Source organism: Molossus molossus, unplaced genomic scaffold (genome assembly GCF_014108415.1).
Source record: "Molossus molossus isolate mMolMol1 unplaced genomic scaffold, mMolMol1.p scaffold_m16_p_7, whole genome shotgun sequence".
Classification (NCBI taxonomy): Eukaryota; Metazoa; Chordata; class Mammalia; order Chiroptera; family Molossidae; genus Molossus; species Molossus molossus.
The window spans coordinates 30006272-30024478 of NW_023425401.1; the positions used below are offsets into that span (position 1 = coordinate 30006272).

An 18207-nucleotide genomic window follows, 5' to 3' on the forward strand; every position below is an offset into this window, starting at 1 on the left:
AGGGCACTTGTTGCTTAGGAGAAAGAAAGCAAAGGTAAGTGCCTTGAGGGAAGGAAAAAAGAAAGGCTGGTGCCCACTGGCACCCACAGGAGCACACTAGGCCTTTTGTCTGAAGGGGTTTCGGGCCGGACTTCATTGCCTTGAGGGCTCAATGCTTGAGGGAGTGGCTGAGCAAGGCATCGGAGGGAGTCCTCTGAGGCTTTTCCTTGACCCCTTGTTCCTCCTCTAAGGGGGTCTGCTGCAGGCCTAGGACAGGCTAGAGGAGGAAAGGTCAGGAGAGGGTTCGAACCACGTGACCAGCTATATGCTAGGGGAGGAAAGTCACCCTAGGGCAAGGTCCACCCTATAATACTTGTCCTCAGTTCTGACCATTGCTGGGTGCCGGGGCTTTCCGCCAACCTGGTGACCTTCCGAACCTGGCTTACTCCTGCTCTGCTCATGTCTGTTTAACTGCTGTCTCAGAACTGTTGTTCTTGGTCAGGGGTCAGCAAACTTATGTAAAGGGCTAGACAGTACATCTTTAGGCTTTGCAACTTCTGTTGGAGCTGTTTAACTCTGCCATCGTAGTGCGGGAGCATCCGTAGAGTGCAAGCAAACGGCAGGGCTGTGCTCTGGTAAAACTCAAAGTAGGCAGTGGGCTGGGAGCAGTCCGGCGGCCGGCGTTTGCCGAGCTCTTGTAGAGCAACAGCCCAAGCCAAGCATTTCTGATGAAAGCGAAAAGCATCCAGAACCCTGAAAGCATTCTGAAAGAAAGTATAAGAAGGAAACATTCTCGGGAGAAAAAAGCAATCCTCTTCCCTTCTAGTAATCAAATGAACACGACAGATTAGCGGGATAAAAAAGTTGAAAACATACACCTATCTTATACAAGGGAGAGACCCAGGAAAAATGAGTAACTTGCCATTTCAGAAGCCATCGCCTTAAATACTAACCTCAGCTGGAGGCAAAAGACTTGAGGGTGGAGAGTACCAGAGGTAAAAACAATGAACAAGGGTAAGACTGTCCTGCAGATGAAGGCAGGACTTGGATGGGGAAGGCAGGCCTGGGACAGTGGGGGGGTGCCCTTCCTTCAAGCAAGGTGCTTCTGGTTGGTTTTCAGAATTTTCTCCCGTTTGCTCTTGATTAAAATTAACCAGCCTAAAATAATCAATATTCCCAAAGAGGCACATTTTAGGGTGGCAAATTCTGCTTCATTAGAATGCTCGTTGGTTGCTTGGGGACAGTATTTTGAAATGAATTATAGAGGTGACTTTAGTTACTAGAAACGAGGAGGAAGCTGCTGGTGCACAGGTACGTGTAGGAACGCTTGGTGGAAGAGTAGGCTAGGGATTGAGCCGGTAAGCTGGAGGGTGGAGACAGGCTAGCTCTCTAGGTCTTAAACTTTAAACATGCCTCTAGAAAGTGAAGAAATGTCATTGATTAATACTTAATACTCTTAATGGTATACTTGTATTTGCAGGTGCTTGAATTGCTCAGAGCTAGTGCGATGTGGTTCCAGGCACAGCCCCACCCAGCCAAGCTAGGTGGTCCCAGGAACACTTGGGAAAGTTGGTTGATAGTAATTGAGGCAGAGTTAGAACAGGGAACCCCGTGGCCTCAAGCTGTACCCCTTTCCTTCCCCTTCTTGGTTAGAACTTAACAGACTCGACCTTTGCTGACAACCTGTTCCCCTGTTTTCCCTTTCCCAATTTCCTGTAATTGGCAGGACCCCCCCCCCACACACACTAATTGCTGTCTAGAGAAAAGGGACAAGGATGAGTGGCATTGGCAGTCACCCCACCAGTGTCAGAAGCAGAGGTCCACCGTATCCCCTCCTCCCTATGCCCACATTTCATAATAGCCTTCCACAGGACGTCTGGTTCACCAAGGTCGCCTGCTCTCACCTCATCCTATCGCTTTAATAAATGTACTGTACTTTGCTAAATCCTTGTCACGCTCTGAATTCTTTCTTGTCCAGTGACAAGAACCTGGATCTGGTTGAGGCCTCCCTTGGTCTCCCCGGGTGCTGCCCAGCTTCAGTTACCCAGTGAACAGTTGACCCTTGACCAGTGCTGGGGTTGGGGTGCCAACCCCCTATGCAGTTGAAAACCTGCATATAACTTGACTCTCCCGACAAAAACTAACTACTTAGTCTACTGTTGACTGGAAGTCTTACAGATAACATAAGCAATAGATTAATGCATTTTCTATGCTGTATGTATTATATACTCTATTCTTATAATAAAATAAGGCAGAGAAAAGAATGTTGAAATCCTAAGGAGGAGAAAATACACTTGGTGTTCGTCGGAAGAAAATCTGGGTAGTGGACCTGTGCAGTTCAAACCCACTGTACCTGGCAAGATGAAGGTATGCGGTAAGCCACACACTGCCAGTGTTGGAGGGTGTGAGTTTGGGGCCAGATTTTAAACTTGAATGACTATGAAATCTGGCATATTTAGATACCACCCAAAAGTCAGACGAGGATCCTCTGTTCAGCCAATTTTCCAGCAGTGAACTCATCCTACGGGTCAACCATAACTGCAGCTGGTCACGGCCCGTCAGCCCGCCTGTGAAATCTCCATCAGGTGTTTGGTGCGTGGTATAAAGTTCGCTTTTCTTTTGCACTGAAATACAAGGTTTGAAGAAACTTGCCCCTGGAGCATGTGCAGATGACTCAACAGCTTCGTACTGGCCAGGCTGTTTTCCTGGGCCAATCTGATACCGGTGGCTGGGTGCTAAGGTGTGGTTTCGAGTCCACGCTGCACTGCGAACACCAGATAACCCAGCCCTCTCGGGTTCACCACAAGACTAGCAGCTGCTGTTATCCTGCCTTTTCAGCCTCAGCAAGCACCCTAGTGGGTGATGCACCCCTTACGAGGTTTATTTCACTTCACGTTAACACTGACTAAAAACGGTACTTTATAGTTTTTGACAGAATGATATACCTCTGACAGTATGGAGATTCCTCAAAAAATAAAAATAGAGCCCTGGCCGGTTTGGCTCAGCAGTTAGAGCGTCCGCCTGCGGTCCTGAGAGACCCGGGTTCGGTTCCCGCTAAGGGCACGTACCTCGGTTGCAGTTTGTCCCCGGCCCTGGTCGGTTGTGTGGGTGGCAGCCACTCGATGTGTCCCTTCACGTCGATGTTTTTCTCTTTCTCTCTCTGTTCCTCTCTCTCCCTCCCACTCTACCTGAACAAAAAATGGAAAAATGTCCTCGGGTGAGGATTAAAAAATAAAAATAAATAAATAAATAAAAATAAAAATAGAGCTGCCACATGACCCAGCAATTCCACTTATGGGGATTTATCTGAGAAACAAAACCACTGATTTGAAAAGATGGGCGCACAGCTATGTTCATTGCAGCATGACTAGTACTAGCCAAGACAGGAAAGCAGCCGAGATGTCTGTCCATCAACAGATGGATGGATAGAGGCGTGGCATATATGTGATGGGATGTTATTCAGCAATAAAAAAGAATGAAATCTTGCCATTTGTGACGACGGATGGACCTAGAGGTTATGATAAGTGAACTAAGTCAGAAAAAGACAAATACCATATGATTTTGCTCACATGTGGAATCTAAAAAGAAACAAAACAAAAATAGAAACAGACCCATAGAGAACAAGCTGATGGTTGCCAAAGGTGATGCAGGTAGGGAGACGGAAATTTTTAAATGCGTTAAAAAATAGAAATAAAAAAATTTTAAAAACCACCTAAATCTTACCATTGCTTTAAACAATTTTAATGTTCTTGCAGATCTCTTACTATAAAATCACAATTGTACATATGCAAGTATATGATCTTGGTTAAATGAGTCCTCAAAGCTTCAGAGACCGTTCACCAGGGAAGAATGTAAAAGAACTAACCCGGAGCCTGCTGGCAGACTGTCGTACAAATGCTTCACTGAGGCCGCAGCCAGAGCATGCCCCTTACCTCCTCCTGCTTTGGGGTTACCTTACTTTGGTCTGGAGTCTGAGATAACAGATCCTTGGAGTGGGTCCCAGGGAGGCAGTTCCATGGTCCCAAACCTGTGCAGTGGATCAATGACACCCAGCACACACCTCCCAAAACATCACTGTGTGTGCTTATTTATTTGTTTATTTATTTATTTTTTATCCTCACCTGAGGACATTTTTACCTCTTTTTGTTGTTGTTGTTCAGATAGAGTGGGAGGAAGGGCGAGAGAGAGAGAAACATCAACGTGAAAGGGACACATCGAGTGGTTCCCACCCACACGACCCAACCAGGGCCGGGGACAAACTGCGACTGAGGTACGTGCCCTTAGTGGGAACCGAACCTGGGTCTCTCTGGACCGCAGGCCGATGCTCCAACCGCTGAGCCAAACCGGCCAGGGCGTGTGTGCTTATTTAGTGAGTTAACCTTCACTTGAGGAAGTGTGGCAAATTTTATTTTCTAAAGGTGGCTACAGCAATATTTCTGGCCCCACAGACCCTTCCGGAGTCTTGCCACTCTGAAGAGGCCGTCCACTTCCCCTGTCCTCGAGACTGGCAGCTTTTATGACTGCCTTGACAGGCAGCAGCCAGTGGAAGCCACGCTGACTTCTGAGGCTAGGTCCCAGGAGGTGACGTGGCTTCTGCTTTCTCTCTCCATGCACGTTGCACAGAAGCCCAGACCACACTAAGAAGCCACGTGTAAGGGCTGATGGCCCAGCCCAGGTCTCAGTGAGCAGCCAGCAGGTATGTGAGTGAGGGACTCTCCAGATGACTGAGCTCCTGGTCTGAGTCTTGCAGCTGAGACCTCGGTCATGGGGAGCAGAGATCAGCCATCCATGCTGTGCTCTGTCCACATTGCTGACTCATAAATCCCTGAGAGTAATAAATGGTTGTTTGACACCAATAGGTGTTGGGGTGGTTTCTTACACAGGCGTAGTAACTGGAACAAGTAAGTACCATTATCCCGATTTTACACAAGTCACCGGGGTAAAACCAAGTCGTTCAGCAAATTGCTGAGCGGTGGGGCCTCAGCTTGGCTAGAGGGACTGGCCCCAGAGCCCTTCTGTTCTTCCCCGACTCTTCCCACTGTCCGCACGAAACTGCAGCCTGGGTCTGGGCTGTGAGTCAGGAGACTAAGGGAAAGGGCCCCTGCGGCTGCTTAGGGGCAGGAACAGAAAGGCAGGTGACCTCCCAGGGGTTACAGTGACGTGTCATTTCCTGTAATAGGATAGCCTGGACCATGATGAGAAAACGATTACAAACTTCCAGAGCGTTACTGCAACAAATGTCATTTCTTTTCAAACTGGACGTCCTCGGGATCACGGAGGGGCTCCCCTCGATGTTGAGCATCCCCCCAAGACCCAGGCTGAGGCACTGTCCCGACACACACTGTCAGGACCAGCGAGGCAGGAGGAAATGGTGAATCATGTGCTGAAATGCAGAGTTTCTTCCACCCTGAAGTGACAGTACCTTCCCTTACTTCATGGGTCAAAGCAAGTCACGTGACCATTCCTGCCTTCAAATGTGCATGTACCAGAAAGAAAAATAAAAGATGTGGAGAACTGTACTAATAACTCCCCAAATCCACCCTCAGTCACCCTCTTTCCTGCACACAAACTATACTCATCCCCTCTTCAAGCACGACAGCCCCAGAATTCCATTCTGTCACAGCCGGGGGCTGAGTTCAGGTTTCTGGATGATGTACTGATGTGGAAGTCTGTGTGTCAGGGCTGGTGGTGACACCTGTCCATGAACTAAGGGTAAGTCCTCTTCTCCCCACCTGTTCGGTATATAAAATAGGGCAGGGATAGGGTCATTGTAAGAACAAAGTCATGTATGTACTCCTACTGGAAAAGGATAGAATGGGAGACATATGGCAAATCCTAGCTGGTAGCAATTCTGACACCTTGCTCATAAGTCATTCTGAGGGTTTCGACCTTGGGTCTCCAGCAGAAATTGCCTTTTAGGGTCACTGACAGCCAAGACATCAGAAGGAGGCAGGAGGGAAAGAGCTGAGGGAGGAATCGGGAATTCTTTGAAGGGGGAAGTTCAGTTTCTAACAGTAAAGCTAACTGGACTGGTGCCATCATAATTTTTGTTACCCAGAATAAGAGATATCAGTCACTGATCACCTTTCCGGAATGCCAAAGACTACTATAAAAACTATAATTGACTTTCACAACAGCCCCATGAGATGTTTCCTATTGAACTCACCCATATTTTATGAATGAAGAGAGTGGCACAAAAGTATTACGTTGCACGGACCAGTTCATATAAATAAATAATCAGAGTAGGATGTTACAAGGGTTTAGAAACTTTGAACTTAATCCTTTCTTAGTTACCCTTCAAAGGATTAGAATATAATTATGTACATGGAAAACGATATAATTTCATAATTTCTCTCTAATTCTGTATTTTTAATGGGAATATAGATTCTACTTTATGGGTAGTTATATGCTATTTAGCACATCTACTAATTAGGCATGATATAATTTTTTTTCAATTTTTAAAATGTGTAACAAACACACATAAGCACACATCAGTTGTACAATTTAGAGCTTACGTGACTTAGATCTTATGTGACTTCTTACCAGATTTCAGGCCCTTGCTAGCCAATAAATGGATGCCAAGAAATTAATTTGTAGTCCTCTTTACAACTTGGATTATTTTTAATAATGCCAGGGGGAAAGCCATACTCAAACTGTTGGTGTATTTTAGAATTTGGTTGTTGCAATATAAAATATTTGATTTTTGAGGGCTAAAATTATACATAGAACCACAAGGTGGCAGTCACAACACATGATTTTGTCTTCCGAAAATTTTGTGCATTTCTCAAGTGATGTTGACAAACTGTTTAATGCCAAATTGGAGATGTTTTGTTCATTTCATAAAATAAATCTTAACATCGGAGCTTCATGATTTGCTATAGGTAATTAGTAAGTAGTTTTTACTTGCTAACAGCACATGACTATTGTATAGTCCAGTATAAACTTTTTACATATATATTTTTTCAGAACCTTTTACCTCCCTCCCCTTGGATCCACCCTCCTAAACATACCTGTACAAAGTGTGTCCTTAAAAGGTAAGATCTCCTATATTTTGAAAGGTAAGAAGGAATGTGGATGCCCCCAAATACGTTTTTATTTGCCTTTCAAATGCAATAAAAATCTATACATAAACTGTTATGTTTATAATCACCCACTCTAGCTAGCCCTGACTCATCTCAGCTTATTCTAATCCACCTACAAGACTGCACCTTGTTTACACATAAAACCAGCTAACATGTACTGTGATGACTTAGTGGGAGTCTAACCCTGATCCAAGACCACAGGTCTCCACAACAATTCTGCAAGACACCCACTATTGTCATCCCACTTTTATGGAAGAAGAAACAGAATGTGTAAGCAGCCTAGATACTGAAAGAGAAGAAGGTCAACCCGTGGCCAATGGAATTGTCTGTTGATTACAATGGGCATCACGGAAAAGAGTTCTATATCAGCAAGGTGAGTTTTATTTGCTGATAGATAACCCATAGAAACTTGCTGAGCCCCAATTACAATGACTGTTATCCTGTACAAGAAATGCCTTCTTTAGTTCTTACTAACAAAGTGGTAGCTTCTATCGATTAACTTTATACTTGATTGGGTTGAGCTTATCAGTCAAGGTTTTTGTGGGAATACTAGACGTTCTGGAGCGGGAAAGTGAAGAGGCAGGGAAGAACCCTGGATCTGTTGTTCTGCTTCAGGGAGTGAGAAGAAAACAGATGAAAACAATGGTTCATTACTGTGTAAAGTGACAGGGTTTCTGGGGCTGTGCACAAATTTTGATCACGTCAACTTTTATGAACTGTCTTAGGTTCTTTTTTTTATATATATAAATTATTTATTTATTTTTTTGTTACAGATATTTTACCTTTTTGCCCCATTGGCACCCCCCACCCCACCCCACCTCTGCCCCGTCCCCGGCTTAGTTGTCCATGTCCATTGGTCATGCATACATGCATATAAGTTCTGTGGTTTATCTATTCCCACCCCCCCAACCCCCCACCCCCTCTTCTGAGGGATGTCAGTCTGTGCCCTACTTCCATGTTTCTGGGTCTACTGTATTCCTCAGGCTGTTATGTTCATTATATTCCGTATATAAGTGAGATCATGTGGTATTTGTCTTTTTCTGCTTGGCTTCTTTCACTTAGGATAATACTTTCCAGGTCCCTCCATGTCGTCTCAAAGGATAAGAGATCTTTCTTTCTTACTGCTGCATAGTACTCCATTGTGTATATGTACCACTGCTTTTTTTTTTTATCCTCACCCGAGGACATTTTTCCATTTTTTGTTCAGGTAGAGTGGGAGGGAGAGAGGAACAGAGAGAGAGAGAAACATCGATGTGAAAGGAACACATCGAGTGGCTGCCACCCGCACAACCAACCAGGGCCGGGGACAAACTGCAACCGAGGTACACGCCCTTAGCGGGAACCGAACCCGTGTCTCTCTGGACCGCAGGCCGACGCTCTAACCGCTGAGCCAAACCAGCCAGGGCTACCACAGCTTTTTTATCCATTCGTCTACTGATGGATACTTGGGCTGTTTTCAGATCTTAGCTATTGTAAATAGTGCTGCTATGAACTTAGGGGTGCATATATTCTTCCTGATTGGTGTATCAAGCTTCTTAGGGTATATTCCTAGCAGTGGCATCACTGGGTCAAATGGAAGTTCAATTTTGAATTTTTTGAGGTAACACCATATTGTTTTCCATAGTGGCTACACCAGTCTGCATTCCCACCAGCAGTGTATTAGAGTCCCCTTTTCTCCACACCCTCGCCAACACTTGTTGTTTGCGGATTTGTTGATGGCGGCCATTCTGACAGGTGTGAGGTGATACCTCATTGTTGTTTTAATTTGCATCTCTCTGATGATTAGTGATGTTGAGCATTTCTTCATATGTCTTTTGGCCATTTGTATGTCCTGTTTGGAGAGGTGTCTATTCAGCTCCTCTGCCCATTTTTTAATTGGGTTCTTTGTCTTCCTTTTGTGGAGTTGTATGAGCACTCTATATATATTGGAAATTAACCCCTTATCTGATATATCATTGGCAATGATGTTCTCCCATACAGTGGGTTGCCTTTCCATTTTGATGATTGTTTCTTTTGCTGTGCAGAAGCTTTTTAGTTTGATGTAGTCCCATGTGTTCATTTTTCCCTTTGTTTCTGTTGCCTTAGGTGATGTATCAGTGAAAATTCTGTTCCGTATGATGTCCGAAATTTTGTTGCCTACATTTTCTTCTAGAATTTTTATGGATTCACGGGTCACATTTAAGTCTTTTATCCATTTTGAGTTTATTTTTGTGCATGGTGTAAGTTGATGGTCTAGTTTCATTTTTTTGCATGTAGCTGTCCAATTTTCCCAACACCATTTATTAAAGAAGCTGTCTTTACTCCACTGTATGCTCTTGCCACCTTTGTCAAATATTAATTGAGCGTATTGCCTTGGGTCCATTTCTGGGTTTTCAGTTCTGTTCCACTGGTCTATATGCCTGTTCTTGTGCCAGTACCAGGCTGTTTTGGTTACAGTCGCCTTGTAGTATAACCTGATATCTGGTATTGTGATCCCACCTACTTTGTTCTTCTTTTTCAAGATTGCTGTGGCTATTCGGGGTCTTTTTTGGTTCCATATGAACTTTTGAAGTATTTGTTCTAGTTCTGTGAAGTATGTCGTTGGAATTTAATGGGGATTGCATTGAATCTATAGATTGCTTTGGGTAGTATGGACATTTTAATGATGTTAATTCTTTCAATCCATGAACAGGGTATGTGCTTCGACTTTTTTATATCTTGCTCTATTTCTTTTTTCAATGACCTGTAGTTTTCTGCAAATAGGTCCTTTACTTTTTTGGTTAAGTTTATTCCTAGGTATCTTAATTTTTGTGGCACGATGGTAAATGGGATTGTTTTTCTGTTTCTCTTTCTGTGAGTTCATCATTGATGTACAAGAATGCCGTCGATTTCTTGACGTTAATTTTGTATCCTGCTACTTTGCCAAATTCATTTATTAAGTCTAGTAGATTTTTGATGGAGTCTTTAGGGTTTTCTATGTACAATATCATGTCATCTGCAAATAATGACAGTTTCACTTCCTCCTTTCCAATTTGGATCCCTTTTATTTTTTCTTCATGTCTGATTGCTGTGGCTAAGACTTCCAGTACAATGTTAAATAAGAGTGGCAAAAGTGGACATCCCTGTCTTGTTCCTGTTCTTAATGGAAATGTTTTTAGTTTCTGTCCATTTAGTATTATGTTGGCTGTAGGTCTTTCATATATGGCCTTTATTATGTCTAGATATGATCCCTCTATTCCTACATTGCTGAGCATTTTTATCAGAAATGGGTGCTGGATTTTGTCGAATGCTTTTTCAGCATCTATTGATATGATCATGTGGTTTTTATTCTTCATTTTGTTTATGTGGTGTATCACATTTATTGATTTGCGAATATTGTACCAGCCTTGCATCCCTGCAATGAATCCCACTTGGTCATGGTGAATAATTTTTTTGATGTATTTCTGGATCCGATTTGCTAATATTTTGTTCAGGATTTTGGCGTCTATGTTCATCAGGGATATTGGCCTGTAGTTTTCTTTCTTCGTAGTGTCTTTTTCTGGTTTTGGAATTAGAATTATGCTGGCCTCATAGAACGTGTTTGGAAGTCTTCCTTCTTCTTGAATTTTTTGAAATAGTTTGAGGAGAATGGGTGTTAGTTCTTTTTTGAATGTTCGGTAAAACTCCCCCGTGAAGCCATCTGGGCCTGGGCTTTTGTTTGCTGGGAGAGTCTTGATCACCTCTTCTGTCTTAGGTTCTTTACTAAAATGCACTGAACACATTGTATTAATCCTATTACATTATCCCCTGACCCAGCCACATTCTGTTGTATTTGGTATGGGAATAGTCAGTGTGGTTCTCAAATGACCATGAGGTGGCCAAGGTTGTTATTGGTGGGGTGTCCTCTGTCTCCCCACCTGTTGCTGATGAAAGTGGAGCTCTTGGGGTGCCGCGGGAACAAGAAATTCCTGAGGCTCCCAGGGGTGGATGATGTATAATGAAAAGCTTTATTGATGATGGAACATTAAGGGAGTTCTCCTCCAAGGTCCCATCGCCCTCTGTTCTGCCTTGGAAAAAGTCCCATTTGGTCTTCAGCAGAGCTAAGATCAAAGCCACTGCCCAGAGTTTCCGTTTCATATTACAGTCCAGTCCAGTCCAGCATCTGGCTAATGTGGGGTCCACATGGTCCTGGGCAATGTAGCTTCTAGGGCCACATGGTACGGGCGAGTGCAGGTCACAGAGAAAGCCAGAAACAGGATCCTGTGCAAGAAGAACAAGAGCTCAAGAGAGACAAAAGTCTTTATCTGGGGATCATATATTCCCAAATTTTCACACGCTTGTAGTGACCCAATGATCTTTGTTCTTAGGTTACAAAGACAGGCAAGCACCTTCCCTGTGTCATCCCAACTTCACTGCACATGCGCCTATCATCCCCTTTGCTTTGGACCCTTTACGCAGTGATCTCTAGGTGGTTCCCATGACAGTGTAAAGTTGCAGCTTCCTGGTGAAGCTGCCAGTTGACCATGCTTACAATGTCTGGCCTCCTCTCTGCTCTCTCTAGTTTTAATATTAATTAGCTAGTTATGGTGGTAACAAGATGATATTCAGTCAAATATTTTCCACAAGGTTTCTAGGGAGGATTTTCCTTTCAGTTTTAACATCTGAATTGTGTGTGTGGGCGGGGGGACACACACATATTTGTAGTCTAGCACTTTGCTGTGGCCATAGTTTGAAACCACAAACCCTAGGTGATGACCTTATAAAGATCTCTCTTTATAAACCCAATCAAAAAATTACCCACTCAATAGCTGAGAAGGGCCAGGCAGGTATTATGGTGAAGCCAGCATGGGCAAGGAGTGGTTTGTTGTGGTCAAAGCAAAGAAGGACCAGACCTGGGAATGGAGCATAGCTACTTCTCAGGAAAGCCCATGTCCCAGTCTTTCCTTGAAAGAGGTTTACCTGCATACTTTAAAAGCTGCTACTTGAAGGTCCAGTTTCCAATCAGCTGCATGCAGGTGCTGATTGAGATCCTTCCTTTTGGGACACTGACAGGTTTTGGCATATCTTCAACTATTGGGAACCTTGGAAAATAAGAAGGCAGACTAGATAATCACAAAGCGGGTTTGAGAGACAACCAAAAGTTCAGGCCAGGCTGATCAATAAGGTTCATCTCATATGAGACCCCTCTTTCAAGACAGGGAGAGGTGACTTTTATTTAATGCCTAGAATGAATAGCATTAAGAAAAATCAAGAAATTTACTTCAAACAAACAAACAAACAAACAAAAACAAAAAAAAAAACAATATAAAACTCCAGAAAAAGACTTAATGAAATGGGGATCAGTAATTTACTTGACAAAGAAGTAAAGATAATGGTAATAAAGATGCTCACCAAAGTCAGGAGAATAATGCATGAACAAAGGAAGAATTTAAACAAAGATAAAAAATATAAGAAGGTACCAAAGAGAAATCATAGAGGTGAAGAATACAATAGTTGCATTGAAAATTTTAACATAAGAGCTCAACAGCAGGCTAGGTCAAGTGAAGGCTGGATCAGCAAACTTGAAGACAGGACAGTGAAAGTCATCCAATCAGAGGAGGAAAGTGAGAAAGAGTGAAGATAGCAAGGGTCTTATGGGACACAATCCTGTGGACTTATAGGAGTTCCGGATGGAGGAGAGAGACAGAAAGGGGCAGAAAGCTTATTTTTAAAAATTATGGCTGAAGATTTCCTTAACCTAGAGAAAGAAGAGACATCCAAATCCAGGAAGCCCAGAGATTTCCAAAAAAGTTAAAATCAAGAAGACCTACACTGTAAGGTATTCTTATTAAATTGTTAGAATTTAAAGACAGAAAGAGAATCTTAAGAGCAGAGAGGGAGAGAACTCTAAGTTCAAGGGAACCTCCATAAAACTATCAGCAGAGTTTTGAGCAGAAATTTTGCAGGCCAGTGGGACTGACATGATATATTCAAAGTACTGACTGAAAGGGGGATTAAAAAAATAAAACAACTGCCAACCAAGAAGACTCTTCCCAGCAAAGCTGTCCTTCAGAATTGAAAAGGAGATCAAGTTTTCCAGACAAGCAAAATCAGAAGAAATTTATCATCATTAGACCAGTCTTACAAGATATGTTAAAGGGACTTCTTCAAGCTGAAATGAAAAGATGCTAATTAGTAACAGGAAAACATATGAAAGTATGAATCTCACTGGTAAAGGTAAATATATAGTTAATTCAGAATACTTTAATGTTATAATAGTAGTGGCTAAATCACTTATAAATCTATTATGAAGATGAAAGGATAAAAATAGTAACGATAATTATAACTATAATAATTTGTTAATGGGTAAACAAGGTAAAAGGTGTAAATGAGATATCAAAAATATAAAATATGAGGGAGGGTGTATAAAAACAAAGAGCTTTAGTATGTATTAAACTTAGTTGTTATGATTTAAGATGGGTTGTTACAAATATTAAGTTTTTGTATGTAAGTAAGCCTCATGATAACCATAAGGCAAAAACTTATTTGGATACATAAAAGATAAAGAGAAAACAATTAACTAAATGACAATAGTAAGTCCATACCCATTAGGAATTATTTAAAATGTAAATGGACTAAATTCTTCAATTAAAAGACATAGAGTGGCTGAATGGATTAAAAAAACAAAAAACGGCCCTGGCCGGTTTTGTTCAGCGGTTAGAGCGTCAGTCTGAGGTCCAGAGAGACCTGGGTTCGGTTCCCCGCTAAGGGCACGTACCTCCGTTGCAGTTTGTCCCCGGCCCTGGTTGGTCATGCGGGTGGCAGCCACTTGATGTGTCCCTTTACGTCGATGTTTCTCTCTCTCTCTCTTTTCCTCTCTCTCCCTGCCACTCTATCTGAACAAAAAAATGGAAAAATGTGCTCGGGTGAGGATTAAAAAAAAACAAACACAAAAACGAAAACAAGACTCAACTGTACGCTATCTACAAGAGACTCACTTCAGCTTTAAGGACACACACAAACTGAGAGTGAAGTGAAAGAAAAAATATTCTATGCAAATAGAACTCCCCTCCCCCAAAAGCAGTGATAAATAAACTTAGACAAAATAGGCTTTAGGTCAAAGTCTGTAATAAGAGACAAAGAAGGTCATATATGATGATAAAGGGGTCAATTCAACAAGAGGATAAACATTTGTAAATATTTCTACACCTAACATAGAAACACTTAAATATATAAAGCAAATATTAACAGATCTGAAGGGAGAAACAGCAATACAATACTCTAGGAGACTTAAATACCCCATTTTCAACAATGAATAAGTCATCCAGACAGAAAATCAATTTATAAAATTGGACGTAAATGACACATTAGATCAGATGAGCTTAAGAGACATTTATATAATAATCATTCAAAAGCAGAATACACATTCTTCTCAAGAGCACACGGAATATTCTCCGGAATATATCATATGTCATGTCCCAAAAGTTTTAATACATTTGAGAAGATTGAAATCATTTCAAGCATTTTTCTAATTATAGTTTTTTTCTTTATTGATTTTAGAGAGAGGAAGTGAGAGGGGGAGAGAGATAGAAACATAGATGAGAGAGAACATTGACTGGCCGCCTCCTGTAGGCCTCCCCCCCCCCCCCCCCCCGCACTGGGGATCAGGCCCACAATCTGGGCATGTGTTCTGACCGGGAATTGAACTGGCGACCTCCTCCGACCATAATTTTATAACACTAGAAAGCAATTATGGGAAGAAAAATAGAAAATTCACAACTATTTAGAGATTAAACAACATGCTACTAAACAATTATTCAGTTAAAAAAGAAATTAAAACCAAACTGCTGGGGGGGGGGGTGCAGTAAAAATAGCTCTAAGATAGGAGTTCATAGCAATAAATGCCTACATTTAAAAAATAAAGAGCTTATATAAAGAGGTCAAACTTTTCACTTCAAGGAATAAAAGAACAAACTAAGCCCAAGGTAGTATAAGGAAGGAACAAAGATCAGAGCAGAGATAAATGAAACAGACTAAAAAGACAATAGAAAAAGCAATGGACACTTGGGTTGTTTCCATATCTTGCCTATTGTAAATAATGTTGCAATGAACATGGGGATGCAGACATCTATTCTGTGGACTAACTTCCCAGAACAAAAGAAATAGTAAATCTCATTCTGTCCATTCTTATTTGCAACTGGAATTAAAACCTTATCAGATGATGTGAATTTTAATGTGATGATGCTAAAACGTCATGCCTCAGACTCCTATCTAACTTCCTGTTGGGTGTCTCTACCTGTCCTCAGCTGTCATGACAAACTTTGTTGCCTAAAGCCGAACTCACCCCCCCCCCTTTCTCTTTCATTCCCTATTTCAGTTGAATCTCCCTCACCACCAGTGAAAGTGGGTCACAGAATTAAGGAGGTACACTGGGCATGACGTTCAGTGTCAGGCTGACATGGGAGAGCTGTAATGTCAGGTAACCCAAGGCGTCAGAAAGACACAGACAGTACTGCCTTAGACCATACTGACTTCACACAAGCTACTCAATTTTTCAGTCATGACATTATGCTGGAAAAGCTAAGCAAAGACAACGTCTCTGCTAATCATTTTTAGCCTGTTCCCATGGAGAGAGTGAACGGCATCACAACATTATCTTACCTTGGGGCAAGGGGGCCGGGTTTCTGTCTGCCGATATCAGTCAGCCCTTGGCTGTGTTTGCTCTTGAAGGAAGTCCAAACCTTCCAGGCACTTGCAGGTGAGGGAACTCCCGTGAGATGGGGGCAACTCTCTGGAGAAGGCTGTGGCTCGTGTTCACAGCAGCTGGGGAGCTGGGAGTGTGAGTCTGGTTAAGAGGATGGGGTGCGTGATGCCCCAGCATTGCTGCGTTTGGCCACATTGATATCTACAGACCTCGAATGACCTTTACAGAAATAATCATGTGAGAAAACTGGTTTATTCTTCGTCAGCACACTAATTGTAAACTTGGTAACTTGGGTTTGTTTCTTCTTTGAACACGGTTCTATTTTGGTTTTTAAAACCTTGCTTTTTTCTGAACACTGTAGCCTCTAAGTCTTCCTTTGGACCTGGATAATTTCTTTTCTCTCTTTAGGGCTTACCTCAGATGCCAATTTCTCTGGGAGGCCTCCCCTGAGCCCCTTAAAGCTGAGATGCTTTCCTGCTACTCAGTTCTCACAAAACCTCGTCCGTTCCTGTGTCATTATGCTACGGCCATGCTGTAGGAGTCTCTACGTGTCTGCATCAGTTGGGGTTTGGTCAGGGAGACGGAAGCCACTCCATGTTTTCTGGACACACAGGGTTCGCTACAGGAATCAGGGGCTTACGGGCCAGTTGGAATAGCTGAGGGAGTAATGAAGGCAGAAAAGCCACTGTGGAGGGGGTGCTGCTGACACCAAAGAGGACCTGGTGTGAAACCCCCAGAACAATACAGGTGGTTCTCAGAAACTCAGCAGGAAGATACTGTGATTCCTACGGATCTCCCCAAAGCACTCTCAGGGTGCAGCAGTGACATGGGTGGTCCCCAAGAGCTCACCAGGCAGCCACTGTGAATTTCTCATGAGTCAGGCTGCAGTCGCCTATAGAAAATACAGCTTTTCTTTCTCTTCAGCCTTTCAAATCTCCAGTAACTTCCTCTGATGGGCAGCTCCACATCCCAGGGAAGGGATTGTGGGAAGAGGACAACACACCATCCAACATAGTATCACATGATAGGTTAGGCAGACCTCCCTGGACGGAGAATGTATCTTATTCATCTTCTTAGTGCCTAGAGCAGTTCGTGGAAATTAGTGGTGCTCAATAAATGTTCATCAAATGAGTGAATAAATGAGTGAGGAGAGGACCAAAGCTCTCTGAAACCAGATGGTTTGGGTTGTGTTATAAACGACGTTATGAGAGATCGATGGTCAATCTCTAGATGAGCCTTGTATTTGGTCATAAATAGTAGAGATAATAGCAATTCAGGATGATATCTTTCTTGGGCTGACCTGAGCCCTCATATCTCCGACATCTAAAATCCTAAGTAGGAAGGAGTCTTTGCAATTCAGTGCACTGAAGCTGGTAAGACACGTTGGGTCAGAGAGACAATTTTCCTGGTCGGTATTATTACTCTTTCTTCAGCTCCTTCCAGTATATAGAACACATGAAGTGAGCTGCCACAAGAGGGCACTCTTGCTTGCTAGCTGTACTAGGTCATTGCCTTTTCTAGACAAGGGAATTGAATGTAATGGAGACAGAAATGTTACAACTTTTTATTTATTTATTTTTGTTACAACTTTTTAAAAGCAATTACACTGTCCCTCAAATTATAACTATCAAACTGACGTTGATGTAAGATACACACCGCTTCAAACATGAACCAAAGCAACACATAAAACTTAATGGGCCTAACATCTTGTCTACATTTGTTCTTTTTCCCCAGGGCTCTTCACCCCAGTTACCTTGTCCCTGCTTCCCCTGTAAGGTGGATGATTCCGAAGCTTACTGTCTTACTTCTGAAATAGGGGGGTTTGGGGGGAGGGGGACACTCCCCCTGGTCCCCACAGCTGGTCAGTAGGCACTTAAATTAGTTCAAATTATGGTTAAGGAACAGCTGATTATGACAGGCAGAGGCAAAATTGCTAGAGCAGGTGTAAAAATCTTTCCCTTTAAGACCTGCAAATTTCTGCCCTGGCCGGTTTGGCTCAGCGGTTAGAGCGTCGGCCTGCGGTCCGGAGAGACCCGGGTTTGGTTCCCGCTAAGGGCATGTACCTCGGTTGCAGTTTGTCCCCGACCCTGGTTGGTCCTGCGGGTGGCAGCCACTCGATGTGTCCCTTCACGTCGATGTTTCTCTCTCTCTCTCTCTCTCTCTCCCTCTCACTCTATCTGAGCAAAATATCGAAAAATGTCCTCGGGTGAGGATAAAAAAAAAAAAAAAAAGATCTGCAAATTTCTTTCTAACAAAATAAAGGTTTTCTCTGTGACTTCTACTTTTTTAAAGTACAAAAGTAATACATATTCATTGAATAAAACCCAGAAAATAGAGATAGACAAAGAGAAAAAGTAAAAATAAATAATCTCAGTCCCAATAACCAATACATATTTTAGTAAATATTTTATAGTACTCTATGAATCTTTCATTTTTATATGTGATTGACTTGGTACACTCCTGATATACACTCTATGTTCCAGGCACCATGCTAGATTCAGAGTT

The 18207-nt window shown here is 42.6% G+C and overlaps 1 long non-coding RNA gene across 2 annotated transcripts; it reads left to right on the top strand.

Moving 5' to 3' along the window:
- The first annotated feature begins 4611 nt into the window (after window positions 1–4611).
- Window positions 4612–7429, top strand: LOC118619923. 2 transcript variants are annotated; one of them, XR_004957344.1, is made up of 3 exons: window positions 4612–4675; window positions 6946–7013; window positions 7139–7429. It is a non-coding gene; the product is annotated as an uncharacterized LOC118619923 (long non-coding RNA). The 2 variants fall into 2 exon arrangements; XR_004957343.1 differs by lacking the exon at window positions 4612–4675 and adding an exon at window positions 5539–5691.
- Window positions 7430–18207: the final 10778 nt, after the last annotated feature.